The 16,193-nt window shown below is 39.4% G+C and overlaps 1 pseudogene; it reads right to left on the reverse strand.

Annotated features, from left to right (window-relative positions):
• Window positions 1–1,010: 1,010 nt before the first annotated feature.
• On the reverse strand, window positions 1,011–5,292 carry LOC147618350 (laccase-4-like; annotated as a pseudogene).
• Between the last annotated feature and the right edge of the window lie 10,901 nt (window positions 5,293–16,193).

The raw sequence follows: 16,193 nt of genomic DNA on the forward strand, positions 1-16,193 counted from the left end.
TCTCTTAGCTCGGTCACTCTCTCTCAAGCTCTCATCTTAGATTGAAGTAGGTGTTGCTTGGCTTTCTCCCTTTTATGGTATCTCTTAGCTCGGTCACTCTCTCTCAAGCTCTCATCTTTGGCACTTTGCATAAGTCCCCTTTCCAAGTAGGTTCGTGTCGTGGAACCAAGACCAAGTCAAGGTCCCACCGGGCGTGCCACTGTCTGGGAAATATCTACACGAGCAAGGCAAAGAGGACAAAACCCGACAACCCCCCTAGATATCCAACAAAGAACTAATAGGGTGGATTAGCAAATATAATGCTTGTATTGGAATGATGTGTGATCATTTTTTTGGGATATGTTTTCAATAAACAAATTTTGCATGTAACAAAAACCCCTTTATTATGATACATTTATGATAAAAAAGGTGCTGATCCTAAGAGTTTCAAGTCTTGTCAATGTCATTTATGAGGCTAATTTTATACTAAAATATGTAAAAGAAGTGAACAAGTTTAGTTATTATAATAATTAGAGATGGTTGAAGAACCATGAAATTTTACGGTTTTAACAATTTAAAAGGGTTTATAACAAGGTGTTTTGGTTTGAAACTATACGCACTACTTTTCATTAAAATTTATATAAACATGACTTGGAATTATTAAACCTTCAAAAAATTTGGGTTATTCTACACTCGAAAAGATTGTATTTACGAGGAAAGACAAATGAACCATGTGGCATACTGAATGCAACTCCCTCTTTATACAAACATGACTTGGAATTATTAAACCTTTAAAAGATTTGGATTATTCTACACTTGAAAAGAGTGTAATTACGAGGAAAGACAAATGAGCCATGTGTCATACTGAATGTAGCTCCCTCTTATTACAATAATCCAAATAGATTTTGTAAAATACTCTATGCTTGTTACAAAGAATATTGTAGTTATGAGGAAAGGCAATATAGCCATGTGCCATGGAGTCCATCGGTATATCCCTTTTCTCAACATGCTTAGTAAACATGATGTAAATGTTATTGAAAAGTAGATGTCCATTTGCAAGGTAATGTTATTGAGAAGTAGATGTCCATTTGCAAGGTAATGTTGGATTTGGGATAGTCTTCAAGTGTTTAGCATTTTGGATAGTCTTTTGGTGGTGGTGGGAGTTTTCGGTCTCCTTCTTTGACAATCCACACCATTTGCATCCCCCATGATGTATGCATCTCAAAGTGGCAGTGCATAAGCCAAACTCCTATCATGTGTAAAACTCAATTATCGTAAGTTCACTATTTACAAGAAAAACCTTTATAAATGCACTTCACAATGGTACCCATCTCAGAGATGTATCGGCTAGAAACTAGATGGAAAGTGGATGTGTCCCCTAGTTAAAAAGCACCCGTGATAAAGAATATGAAATGTCAAAATGTTTCTCTAGTAGCAGATGAAATATTGTGACCCTATAAAGAAGAATCGACTGCATGTATGCATGTACTTGTAATGTATACATATACATCACAAGTATACATGTAACACATACATGTATGCTTGTACCTGTGATGTATATAATACTCAAGACATGGAATCAACAATTTGCATGCAGGCAAGGTTGATGTATGCAACAATGAAAGGTATCTATATACACTACAAGTATGCGTGTAGGTGTGTGTATACACGTACATGTATGCATGTACTTGTACTATATATACTCAAGAGCACAAGGAATCAACGATTGCATGCAAGGTTAATGTATGCAATGGAAGGTATTTATACACATTACAAGTATACATGTAGGTGCAATATACACATACATGTATGCATGTACTTGTTATAATGCATATACTCAATCTTACATGGAATCAACAATTGCATCATCATGTAGGGTTAACACATGCAATGAAAGGTATCTGTGTATATACGTGTTTTATATAGCTGAGTGAGTTTACCTGGATTATCGGTGAAGAAGCGGAGAGCAACCCATCCTCCTGGTGGGACGGCTATTGTGTTCATGGCAGGAGGGTCAACGAGGTTGAAGTGGTCTGGGTCTGATGATGCATTGTAGTTGCCTAGGCCCATGCCCACCACATAGAAGTTATAGCCGTGCAAATGGAAGGGGTGGCTCTCAAAAAATAGGGTTTGTGTGTTTTGGAGCACCAATTGCACGTTGGATTCAAAGTCCACTACTTTAACTTTGGTCCCAAAGATTGCAAACTTGTCCTCTATAGAGGGGCCCGTGTAGTTATATTGGTATAGAGGTTCGCTGGGAAAATTGGTCTCGAAGGTGTCCGTTGCAGTGGAGGTGGACATTCCCGGCAAGTCAGCAGCATTCTTGCTTTCGTAATATGCCTGGTGCAGGTATGAAGAAGTCAAATGAAGCAAGCTTATACCGATTAGTTAATTGATGTTTGATTACACACATCAAAGATCAATGATGATGTGGTGATTAGTGAATATTGCAGGTATACTAATTAATTTCGTAGATCATGAGGCTTCAAACGATGATTAGCTGCTGCCGTAGAGGCGTTAAGTTGAATATGAGATCTCTTACTTGTAAGATGGAGATGTTGGGGGCGACAAATGTGATGTTGTTGATGGCCGTAGAGATTTTTTGTCCCTCCGGGCCGTTGTCCGGTCGGGCATTCTTCAAGCGAGTATCCCACGGTGAAAAGGAAGCTTTGGTTGACGGTCTGGGGCACTAGCGAGGGATACGCCTTGCTGTTTAAGCTTCTCAAGCTCCCCACATAATCAAGGGCATAATCAGAGCCATTAGCGGCCGGAATGAAGGTGGGAAAAGTATAGAGGCGCTGATCGACAGCTTGACTACTGTTGTTGGGGGTCGTGGTGGTGGAATTAGCTGATCCTTCATAGATAAACAAGGCGGTTGTGGTGGTTTTGGGGTATGGGACCTTGTCTTCTCTAGCCGGTGTGAGTATGCGGATGCAGCCATGACATAGCTATCAATCACCTGGTCTGCTGTTACTAGCACATCAGCTGTCTGTCCAGGCGCTAGCACTATCACATCTGTTGTATAAGGCTTACACAGTGTGCAGTCTGTCTCCACCACTGTCAACTTATGCTTTGCGACCTGAAAGAACATCTAAAAATTCATGGCCGCATTGATCACCCTCAGTAGATACGTCTCCCCCTGCTTCACCCTCACACTGGTTACATCTGGGGAAAACACCAACAATTCTAATCAAACTTTAATCACGCAAGCTGGTCACAAGTAGATTTGTTCAAAATAATTAATTCATTTAAACTTTGATCTGCTTTCGGCCTCTGCACCTTGTTGTGAATAGTTGTAGAGCAAGCCAGGCTGCCCATTGATAGTGGTGGCATCAGACAAGTTGTAGCCTCCCCCATCTGCTAGAGCAAATTTCTCAACATCCAACACGTCCACGTTCCACCACTCTCCTGCAAGATCAAGTTGAAAGGTAAGCATTAATTTACTGTTCTCAACTAGGGGCGGGTGGCACGTACGTGTGCAGCTGCTGCGGCCACATTACAAGAATATGTGCTATCTTATCTCTAGCTATATATAGTCTAGTACAGATTCACCTAAGCTCTAACCCTTGCGAGTGATCGAATTAGCTTACCATTGCACAAGGTAAGCCTCAATTAAGTGTTGCTGCTACGAAGGTGCAGCCGGATTATATATATATAGAGTCCGAAGCTTTTATCTCTAGTTAGTATGGTTGCCTTCAATATAGTTCTAATCCTATGGCTAGTGTGATGATTAGCTGAGCAGAGTGATTATGCACTATATATAGGCTATGATCGATGATTAGCGTATTAACATAATGTGATTATGCGATATACATGGCTAGTGTGATGATTAGCTTAACATTGTGATGATTATACTGTATGGCTAATAGTTACCTAGGATGATGGGGAAGTCCTTGGTGGGTTGCACGGGGAAAAGGTACGGCTTGCCGTACTTGGGCAGGATGATGAAGGCGCCGTACACGGTTGCCCGGAGCCAGCTGAGATGGGCGTGCCAGAAGAGCGTCCCTTGCTCTCGTACGACTCTGAAGCTGTGTGTGAAATGGGTGTTCGGGCGGACAGGGCACTGCGTGATGTAGGCGGGGCCGTCGGACCAAACTGTGTACATCTGCCTCACTCCATGCCTGCAGCGGTAATAGATAAATATTCAAGCTGATGCAGGCGCATTACAAGATTAATACAATTTGCAAGGTCATTGATCTACTCATTACAACAGCAGCTGCTGAATAATTACAAGGTAATTTAAGAAATCATGAAGGCCCCAATTAAGGATGATTTAATATACCATAATTATTATAATAAGTATATCGTCTCGAAGTATCATAATAATAATTACCAGTGAATTGATATGTTTTCCACCACGTGATTAGACACTCTCACGTTAACTGTGTCCCCTTGCCGCACGTAGATAGTAGGCCCTGGGAAGAGCCCGTTCACTGCCACCAGCTGCTTGGTATGGCAAAGGCGAGTAACGTTGGTGTAATGCACCTGATCGATCATAAGCAAACACGATCATAATTATAATTGTATCCTGAATCGATATTCCTGGTCTTATGATTACTTACAGCGGCTACATTATAAGCATTAATATTCCTATAACTGTACTACTCTTCGTTGATCAGTTTGATCGTTCTATCGTTAATCCTCCTGGTCATAACTACGTCTGCAGCATGATCTAAGCACTGATAATCAAACTCCTATACGTAGAGTTTGTCGATCGTATTTGACTACTACTGATGATGATTAAGTTTGATCTTAACGATCATTAATCGCTCTAATTATAAGTGTTGACCATAATGACCGAAAGCCTAATTTGTGGCTTAATTGAGATAATTGCTACCTTGAAATCAAAATGGTGTGTCATGGTTCCGTCGTCATTGACGACGGAGCCTGCACAGGCTAGACGCACTAGTATAAGCGCCGATCCAAGGAGGAGCAACAAAGAATGAATCTGAAGAATGGAGAAGAATATAGTCATTAAATTTGGGCTGAAGAGAATAGCAAATTGTGGTGTGGTGTAGGATGCGATTAATAAGAGAAAGCCAAGCCAAGCCAAGCCAAGCTAAGCTAAAAAGAAGAAGTATGATTAAAGAATGTCGATCATGAGTGGATTAATATTGAACCCAGTACAAAGCCTTGATTAATATTGAACCTAGTACAAAGCCTCGATTTATATTGTGATCCGTGTAGCATGCATGGTTGACACGGTTAACCCCGTAAGACAAGGTCGTGGAACTCTGTTAATTAGACCAAGCACAAGCCCCGGTTTTCATTAACAAGATCATCTATCTTCACGCAGCCTGCGGTTTTTGCCATCGCTACTGGGTCCATGCCACACGGACCAGTATTATTAGTTTAATACCGCATTTAAGACAAGCGTGACCTTGGTTGCTTGAAATGTGACTAAACAATGCACAGTTGTTTACTTACTAGCTACTGGATGCCATTTCAAACCAGATAAGCTATATTATTCGTACATTAAGCTGAAAGGTCCTAAAGATCAACTCCCCTCTATTAGGCAAGGCTGTCCCCTCTCCCCCCTTCTTTTTGCCATTGTTGCTGATGCTCTTGGTTGGTTGGTTAACAAGGAAATAGCCAGCAACAACATTAAGGGTATCGAGATTCCCAACAGGCCTAACCTTTTATGCCTTCAACTTTTTGCTGATGACACTAATGTGCTGCTTCGGAACGAAGTGCAGACGGCTGCCCACTTCATGTCCTGCCTTGAGACCTTTTGCCTGGCCAGTGGTTCCCAAATAAACCACTCCAAGACCAGCTTCAGAGTGTTAGAAGGAGGGCCCCCTCCTTCGATTCTTGCCGCTGGCTGTAAGATTATCCCCGAGGGTGTCGTGTTCAGACTGCTTGGTATCCCGATGGGCTTTAACATCTCTGCTAAACAAAGGTGGGACTATGTGCTCAATAAACTTAAGCTGCAGGTCAAGAAATGGAGCCACATTAACACAGGGGTTGCCTCCAGAGCCTTTGTCCTCAATCACTTCATCATCCCCTCCGTCGTCTACTTCCTGGCCTGCTGGAAGCCGTCAGAGACCCAACTTCAATCCCTAAACTCCATCTTGGGTAATTATCTGTGGGGAGGTTCCCTTGACAGGAGGAGGATCAGCAAAGTTGCTTTCAAGGTTTGTTGCTTAGATAAAGAGCAAGGGGGTCTTGGCATTATTGATATTGGGTTGCTGGCTGAAAAGCTCGCGGCTAAGTGGGTGCAAAGGGCCATATTTTCCAATGATGTGTGGGCTGACTTGATCAAAAGAGATGTTGGAAAATTTTGGCTCAAAGGCAAGAGATCATGGAAGGGGTTCTCGATTAATGAAGTTCTGTTTTCGAAGGCCGATCTCTCCCCAATAGGTAGCAAACTCTGCTGCAGGATGCAGTGGGAGTCTTGGATGAAATATAAAAAAATCTTTTGTTTCCAAACTTACTCTAAGAGAGGGAGGTATGCCTATGCTGCTGACTCGGTTTGGTTTGGCCATCTTATAGCTCCGATCTCCGATGATCTGGTCCAGATCAGCCTTTCTTGTTTCAAAGCTGGGATTAAGGTGTGGGGCGACTTATGTGATTCTTCCGGAATGTTAACCAGGGATCAAATCAATAACAAATTCAGCCTGCCCCGGGGTGGCATTGAGCTTGTCATGCAGAGGTGTAATTCTCTCAGTGTTTTCATTCCCCCGGGCCTATTTGTGACTGCAAAAACTTTTCTAAAGCCATCTTGTGGGGGTGGTCCAGAAACCTCGGCGGCAAGTTGCCTAATGGATTTCATGCAGGCAAACTTGTTCTCAAACTTAACAATAGATGGTCATTGGGTTGGAATAAGCATCAATGGGCCTTCCGCTTCAAGCTTATCTGGGCCTTTGCTCAAGAAAGGAAACATGCCCTCTTGGCCTGGCTGGTCATTCATAAAGCGACCTGGACCCTTGACAAGGCTATGAAAATTGGACATGGAAATGGTCTCTGTCCCCGCTACAAAACCAAGTTGGAAACTGTCCCCCATTTGTTCTTTTCCTGCTCCGACACGAGTCAATTCTTAAGTGTTCTTAACAAAGCTTTTATGCAAATCAGAAACACCCCTCTCAGTTGGAAAGAAGTCCTCCTCGGAGAATGTCACACTCTTGACCCCTTTACTTGGCATTCCGTCAGATTTCTTCTCTTATGGCATGTTTGGAACCAACGTAATGAAGCTCTTTTCGCTACTAAAACTAATCAACACTTTTTTCTTTTTCTTGACAGCACTCTCAAGCTTGTACAGCAGCAGCAACCTAGAGGGTCTCCTATGGAGGTTGATCGTTTGGCAGGACCTACCATGGAGGAAATGGAGACAATTTCACGTTTCCGCGCATTGCAAAAGAAAGGAAAGCATGCTTCAAGGGCTGGCTCATGAATGCCAAAGAAGGCTGCAACATTCCGACTACTACATCCAGGCGTCGAAAAGTTTATGAGGAGTGTCTTATTCCCTCCAGGGCTCAGTCAACTGTTCATAAAGTTGTATCAGCCCCCCTCAATGAATAAAAGCCAGTCTATCTCAGTTTTTCAGGATGTTCATATTGTTGAGCTTCTTTTACCGGTTCATCAAACTCTGGTTCAAGTTTTGTTTTATTGGCTCAGCTCTGTTTCCAGCTGCAAGTAGTTATGAAGTTCTTCCCTTCACCTGCAAGGTCTAACAGTCCGAGGCGTCTACCCATGGACCTTCCTCATGGGAACTTGTAACCTTTCCTTTTTTTAATATATTCAGCTGTTTTAACTAATATATTATTCGTACATTAAATAAATGTACGAATATTGCATTTCAAACCGAATGAGCCATATTCCTACATTTAATACATGTCTTAAGTTGCTGAAGGCAGAGAAGACCTCTGTGTCAGGTGCGAGGGCGTGAGCAAACCAACGGTCGCGAAGGCTCCCAGGCGAACCAAAATGGTAGTCGTAATAACATCCTCTCTCTAGTGCCCAACACTCTTTGTGGCACATATTCCACCATGCTTTCCTCATTCATGGGTGGCAAATCATCTTGCACTTCCACCATTGGCCCAACATATGCTTTTAATTGAGAGACATGGAACACATCATATAGCTGTGTAGTTGCTATTTTAAGCAAATTCACCAAAGGTAGCTTGTTGGTGTCATGACAATAGTGTCTCAATATGTCTCCACTAATACATTTTTGATTGATAATAAGCGATGCTAGGAGTAAACTTGGTCCACATGGGCTTCAATAGTGTCCTCCAAAATGAACCCATAAATTTGGCATCTCTATAACTCTAATTTGTTGAGGCATTCCATGTATTTTGAATAGATACTCTACAAATTTTCTTGCAACCATAGATTCCGTGTATGCGACCTTGGAAGAAATTTCAAGTGTCATTTCATTAGGGGAAGGTTGAGATATTCTAGGGGCCCTTTTACAACACACATGAAGACCATATTAGGGAGTTTGGGAAAATCCCAATTCCCATTTTGTACGATCAAAAAATGATAGGCATAGTGAACCCTTTAAAGACTTTGTCAAAACCCCCTTATGTGACATATCATTGGAAAGCTCTTGATGAGTAGTTTCTAGATCCACATTATTCAACAACTTTGGAATTGGTATGCTCAAGATACTCCAAAAAGTAGATTCAAAATGAAATTACCAAAATAATGGAATTTATTCAAACCCCCCTTAATGATTTAAAAGAGGGTTAGTAAAGGGTCTAATGGGAGGATGCCAACTTGGAAAAAATGTTGGGTTGTGATCAAAGATTTGGGTGCTATAAAATGTCACTTTGAAAGGCTAAAATGTAATTTTTGAAATCTACTGGTCACTTTTTGATACTAGGATGTCACTTTTGAAAGCAGCTAATTGTCACTTTACACATATCAATTTCCAAATTTGGAAATTCTTCTTTCTTGTATATCTCACTTTTCCTCTTTTGCATGTGCATAATTTATTTTTCCTCCTTTGAGCATCTCCTCCCTCTATCCTCTCTCCCTTTCTGCATCTCCCTCTCTCATCCCTCCTCCCTCCCTTTCAACACCTCCCTCTCTCCTCCCTCCTCCCTACCTTTCAGCACCTCCCTGCATCTTCCCTCATATCTCCTCCCACAACTGCCCTCACTACCTCTCCTTCTTTCTCTCCCCCTCAGCCTCCCAAGCTCCACTTCACCTCTCCTAAGTTGCACTATCCAGATCGTCCCCTACTCACATGTGCTTTTCTCACAACAAGACCTATGTTCTCTCAAGCTCCTCCCTTTCTCATATGATCATCTCACAATAGCACGCCTCTATTCTCTCCAGCTCGTCCCATTCTCACAAGTGCCTTTCTTGTGATAGACCACCTCCACTCTCTCCTTTAGTCCATTTCTCACCTCTCTACGCTCTTCCTCTGCTACATGCCACCTTCCATCTCTCTTTGTCATCTTCCACCACATCTAAATTCTAGTACAACCTTTTGTATCATATCCTAGGCTCTGTAGCACCCTTCATCTATCCCTTCTAGATCTGCAACACACATACACTGTCACAAAAGCTTGCATAATGGTTCCTATATTCACAATTAATGAACAATACTCATAATTTGAGAGCTTCTTGCTTAATCCTCCATGGTGGTACTCCCTTTGAGTGCATGTGTTACTCCATCATGAGTGCAAATCCTTTCTCTCCCTCCCTCCTTTCTTATAGTGTTTCCATCTGAGAGTGATGGATGTTCTCTATTTTGTATTGTCTCCTTTATGATAGAAGCGGGTACCTAATAGGCTATGTGACCATATTAGTAAGTGTTAGTAGAGACATTAGATGGTGGCCAAGTGTGGCTAGCAAGTGTGGCTAGATGGTTAGGAGATGGCTTATGTAGACTTGGCATTGTGCCAAGTAGGATGCATGCTCATTCGTCTTTTGTGCCATCCCCTACTAAGGTTTCTCTATCAGCAATATGCTTAACATGGAGAATGTCTCCACTTCTTCTCTCTACATCAACACTTGGCATGACCAATAATAAGAAGAAGAAGTATGATTAAAGAATGTCCATCAATATGAGTGGATTATTGAACCTAGTACAAAGCCTCGATTTATATTGTGATCCGTGTAGCTAGCGCTTCAACTAATAATGTATCCTTGACATGGTTAGCCCCGTAAGACAAGGTCGTGGAACTGTTAATTAGACCAAGCACAAGACACGGATTTCATTAACAAGATCATCTATCTTCATACAGCCCCTGCGGTTCTGGCATGGGTCCATGCCACACGGACCATCACCAATATTATTAGTTTAATACCGCATTTAAGACAAGCGTGACCTTGGTTGCTTGAAATGTGACTAAACAATGCAAAGTTGTGTACTTACTGGATGCCATTTCAAACCAGATAAGCTATATTGTTCGTACATTAAATAAATGTACGAATATTACATTTCAAACCGAATGAGCCATATTCCTACATTTAATACATGTCTTAAGTTGCCCAAGGCATTCGCTCTAGAGAAGACCTCTGTGTCACGTGCATTTAAGAGGTATTTTCAAAATCCTTTTATCTAAAAATTTAAATATTTAAAATGATCTTTTTTTTAATGCGAAATTGTAAATTTCTCTTAGAAACTATTAAAGAACCCTTTATGTAGGTATATTTGTATGATCCCAAAAATTAAAGTTTGTTAGCTAGAACTCTTCCTGATGAATGTATACTTACATATTTCTAAGTGAACCCCCAAGTTAAGTTTTCACTTTTGTTGATTCCCACTTGAAGGCAAAAAAAATGTTGTATAAACTACATGAATACGATTAAGGCCCTCTCCCTCTTTCATTATTCTCTTCTATAGTACTAACTTAGGTTGGTTAAGATGTGTGTGTGTGTGTGTGTGTGAGACAGAGAGAGAGAGAGAGAGAGAGAGAGAGAGAGAGAGAGAGAGAGAGAGAGATGAATGAGCTATAAACTCCCATATATCTTTTTCAACTTACCAGCAACGGTGACAATGACGTGGTTCCCTTTTAATAAAGATTCCAAGCGGTAGACTAGAAGTTTCTCTACAGTTTTGAAGTAGTAGCATTGGTAATAATCGAGTTAACTATCTTAATCCTTCCCTTGTTTAGTGTTGAACTGGCTTTTGCAGTAATACCATAGATAGGTAATCATTCTAAGTTCAAGTACTATAAAGTTTATATTTCAATGTTTTATCATACTAAGCTCAAGTAGTATAAGTTTACATTACAAGGTTTCATCATTTGTATTTAGGATTGCACCAACTCTTTTTTACTATGTTAACTAGGGAGTACTATGCCATGGAGCCCGGATTTTAATTACTTCTCTACGTCTACGACCATGACAACCTGCATTCTTTTGTTTATCACTTTTTAGCCTATTAAACTCTGGAGTACTATACCATCACCTAGATCTCAATCACTCCTCTGCTCTATGATTATGAAAACCTACAATTCTTCTCTTTATCATTTTGTGAGGCCTTATTTTTTCAATTCTCATGTTTTTGGCCTTTCTCTCCTCTTTGCTTGATAGTTTGTAAATTTTACCCTTCAATTTTGTTACTTTCAATGACCTATTTTGTCTTGGAAAACAAAGTGTTGTTATAACTATATACATCTAGAGGTAGAAAATTGAAAGACCTCGTACATTTTGGACTGCGTTAACTTCTGTACCACTTGATAACAAGGATATTTATTGTTAAATAAATGGAAGGGAGTATTAGTTAGAGTACCCTAGTATAGATTTTGTAGATGAACCTTAGGTATATGACTTGAAAGAAAGGAGATTACTCACTCACCGAAGTATACATTGTTTAGGGTCAAGGGGAGTCTATATTTTGTAGATGAACCTTAGGTATATGCCTTGAAAGAAAGGATTATATTACTAATTCACCATAGTATACATGGTTTAGGCTCAAGAGGAGTCTACACCCTACCTCTCATATGGGAGAGGAACACCATAGCCATGAAAGCTTTAAATCTTGATTATGATTACTAAAGTGATTATTAACATTTGATTAGTATCCGTATACTTGGGTAACCTCTCGAGCCTATGGTAGAGATAGCTCATAGGCACTTTCTTACAAACCATCCCCACCCATAGGTTTTGCCTCGAAACATTTCATCTAATAGACAATGCACATAGGTATGAACCAAATAATCCAAAAATGAATGAATACGTGGGCTTATCCATTCCAAATTTGAGAGCATCTTCATACTTTGTATACTTGTAAATGGACTCCAATGTTTGTAAACTTCATCATTTGTCCTCAAAATAGCCCCAACTTGCTCTCCATGATCGTACATGAAGTCCACATTTTTATTAATGCAGATATCTTCATTCTCAAGTAGTATGACGCTCTCTAACAATGATTTATAAGAATTTCCAATAGGCTAAATCATTGTTGTCACCTTCGATTTAGCTTACGAAAATGCATCCAAAATCTCCTCATGACCTTTCAAGACCGAGCCGAGTTGCCATGAGGCCTCTTCATTGCATAAACCCTTCCATATGCTTTTAATTGAGAGACATGGAACACATCATATAGTTGTGTAGTTGCTATTATAAGCAAATTCACCAAAGGCTGCTGGTCAATCATCCTATGCATGTTGGTGTCATGTGACAATAGTGTATCAATATGCCTCCACCCACTCCACTAATAAATTTTTAGCTGATGAGCGATGCTAGGAGTCAACTTGGTCCACATGGGCTCCAATAGTGTCCACCAAAATGAACCCATAAATTTGGTCCACATGGGCTCCAATAGTGTCCACCAAAATGAACCATAAATTTGGCATCTCTAATACTCATAATTTGTTGAGGCATTCCATGTATTTTGAACATATACGATTCTGAAAAGTTCCCTTTTAATAAAGTTTCCAAGTGGTAGACTAGAAGTTTCTCTAGAGTTTTGAAGTAGTAGCACTGGTAATAATCGAATTAACTATCTTAATCCTTCCCTTGTTTAGTGTGGAACTGGATTTTTTAGTAATACCATAGATAGGTAATCATTCTAAGTTCAAGTACTATAAACTTTATATTTCAATGTTTCATCGTACTAAGTTCAAGTAGTATAAGTTTACATTACATTGTTTTATCATTTGTATCTAGGATTGCACCAACTCTTTTTGACTATGTTAATTGTGGACCCTTTTTGCACAATAGATCCAACAAACTCAGTAGCACAAAATACATTCCCCAAAATGTTGATGCCACAAGCTCTTGCACTAGCTACTCTAGAGTAGTTCGTATCATTGTCTCACTAACTTGTCTAGAGTTCTTCATGTCATTGTCTCTCTAGCTACTCCAGAGTAGTTTGTGTGATTGCCGCTAGCTACTCTTATTGAAAAGGATGAGATCCAAGTAGCCTTTATTCCTATACATGTGAAGGGTGCTATGGAACTACATGAAGATCAAGAGATGGGAGCAGTCTGCACTAACACTAATGAGAAGTTTCAGTCAGCATCAAAAGAACCTATGCAATTCCTCTCTGATGAGCTTGGAAAATGTGAATCCTACTTTGATGCTCCTTGTTCCATAAGGAGAAGAAAACAATGACCAACCCAACAAAGAAGCAAATGTTGAGAAAGATCTAGGTCAAGTTCTAGATGTTTAGATTTTCTTGTCTCCTACTTTACATAATTTAGTTTATTATGACTCTAATACTTTACATACTTTAGTTTACTAATCTAGAAACCTTCATAAAGTTTTATCTCATCTTTGTGTGTAGGGAAAACTTTCATTTCATATTATTTATAGTGGCTTTGCTATTTGGGTCCACAAATAGACTCAAAAAAAATTGAGGGTTTTTCAAAAATTATGGAGCTTATGCTGTTATCTATTTTAGTCTTTTTTTATTACTTTCCAATAAATAATGTGCATATTTATGTATAGTGGTAAAATTTGTTCCAAGAAAGTCAATTAAAAAAGTCTCTTTTGTACATGAAATTTATAAAATGAAATTTTAATTAAAAAAGATTGATATCTCTTTAAGTTTTTTGGACTCCTTCTATGCCATTTGAAAGTTAAGTTGTTTCCTATGTCAAACAATTCTAGTTTATAAATCTATGGAGGTCACACATGTTCTTAATCTTGAAAAAAGTGTCGAAATTCATGGAGTTTTTAAATGTACACATGAAATTCTATATGTGATTTCAAAAAAAGTCTGTTTTCAAGCTATTTTTAAGCTTTCATGCATTTTGGGAGAGAATATTTTTAGGTAATCCTCATGAATAGTGTTTAATAATTAAGCTTTCAAGCTTTCTTGGCTATAGTGTTCCTCTCCCACATGAGAGATAGGGTGTAGAATTCTCTTGAGACTAGACCACGTATACTTTGTGAATTAGTAATATCTTGAGAATTCTCTTGAGACTAAACCATGTATACTTTTGGTGAATGAGTAATCTCCTTTCTTTATACCTGAGGTTCATCTACAAATTGTAGAGGATATTCTAAATACTACTTCCTTCTATTTCTTTGCCATTTCTTTGATAGTAAATATCTTTCTTATTAACGAGCGGTACACAAGTTTGCTCAGTCCAAAATGTAATAACAAGGTCTTTCAATCAGGTATTTCACTGACGTAAATGAGAACATGTGAACATGTTAATAACATATGCTAATAACACAAAAAATCTTATGATCACATGTTATATTCACAAAGCTTTCACAAGGGCCTAAAAAAATTATCTTTGTCGGGCATAAAAAATCTTCTTAGGTGGCCATTGACCTACTATTATGTGAAGATGGTAACATGAGAACATGTGAATAGCTTATTCCCATGTGTAGCCAAGCTTTTAAGGGGTTCCCAAATGGCAAGTGACCTGTTATTTTGTGAACGGTAACATGAGAACATGTGAATAACTTGTTCACATGTGTTATTATCACAAAAAATCTTGTGATCACGTGAATATTAAATCCCTGCTTTCAATTCTCTACCTTTGGATGTATATAGTTATAACAACACTTTGCTTGTACCTACAAGACAAGCCACATCATTGAATGTGACACAATTGAAAAAAGAAGGAAGGGTGAGAACAACAATCTTCCAAGCAAAGAGAAGAGAGGGTAAAAACATGAGAATTGGAAAAATAAATCCTCAAAAAATGATAGACACAATTATAGGTTGTCATGGTCATAGCATAGGAGTAATTGAAATCTAGGTGGCCACATGGCATAGTACTCCATAGTTAACATGCTAAAAAATGGTCATAACACAGGAGTAATTGAAATCTAGGTCGCCACATGGCATAGTACTCCACATTTAACATGCTAAAAAATGATAAATAGAAGGATATAGGTTGGCATGGTCATAGCAGAGGAGTAATTAAAATCCAGGCCACATGGCATATTACTCCGTAGTTAACATGGTAAAAAAGGATTGGTGCATTCCTAAAGAAAAATGATGAAACAATGTACTATTTAAACTTATACTACTTGAGCTTATAATGATGAAACATTGAAATATAAACTTTTAAACTACTTGAACTTACAATGATTACCTATGTATTTAATTACAAAAGGGACCTATCTAGTAGATGAGTTTTTTGTAGACGACCTCTTGAACCCCCTGTCCTCCCTATTCCCATTGTCCCCATTGTTAAAGAATCCACCTCTATTCCAAACACCATAGTTAAGAACCCTCCCATACCCTCGGGGGGGTCACTCGAATAAATATGTAAGTATCACGTGGGTTCAACAGAAGGACATTTTAAATATTTAAAACTTACAGAAATATATTTACAGAGGGGATTTATTTATTGTATTTTAAAAAAAATTTACAGATTTGAATAGGAAAGGATACATTATATTCACTAAAAAATTCACAGATAAGGGAATTTTTAAATAGGCCTTGAACGCACGTGATATAAAGGATTTACATATAGTGACCCCCCCGAGCCCATACCTAACCCTATCATTCCCCCTTAGCCTAAACCTATCGAGTCGGTGGTTCATTCTAATACGGTGGTTCCCCCACATCAAGGCTTAGAAATAATTTCCATTCATAGGAGCCACAGGTGAGGAACCACCTAGAGCAACATGAACTGCACTCCGCCCCAGTCCCAACAGGTGCATCCCCAACGCATAGGACATCTTTCAAGGCCTAGCTCCTATTCAGAACCTGGGAAACATTGAGGAGACAAGGCAGGAAGAACTGCCAGCATCAGCTTGAGCTATAGGTCAAAGAGTAAAGATGAAAGCATGCAAACACAAAGTGCCCAAAGAATGTCCGAGGAAGATCATGAAGCTCAAAGAGC

This window comes from Cibotium barometz, chromosome 35, assembly GCF_041138505.1.
Source record: "Cibotium barometz isolate CiBa-2024 chromosome 35, ASM4113850v1, whole genome shotgun sequence".
Lineage (NCBI taxonomy): Eukaryota > Viridiplantae > Streptophyta > Polypodiopsida > Cyatheales > Cibotiaceae > Cibotium > Cibotium barometz.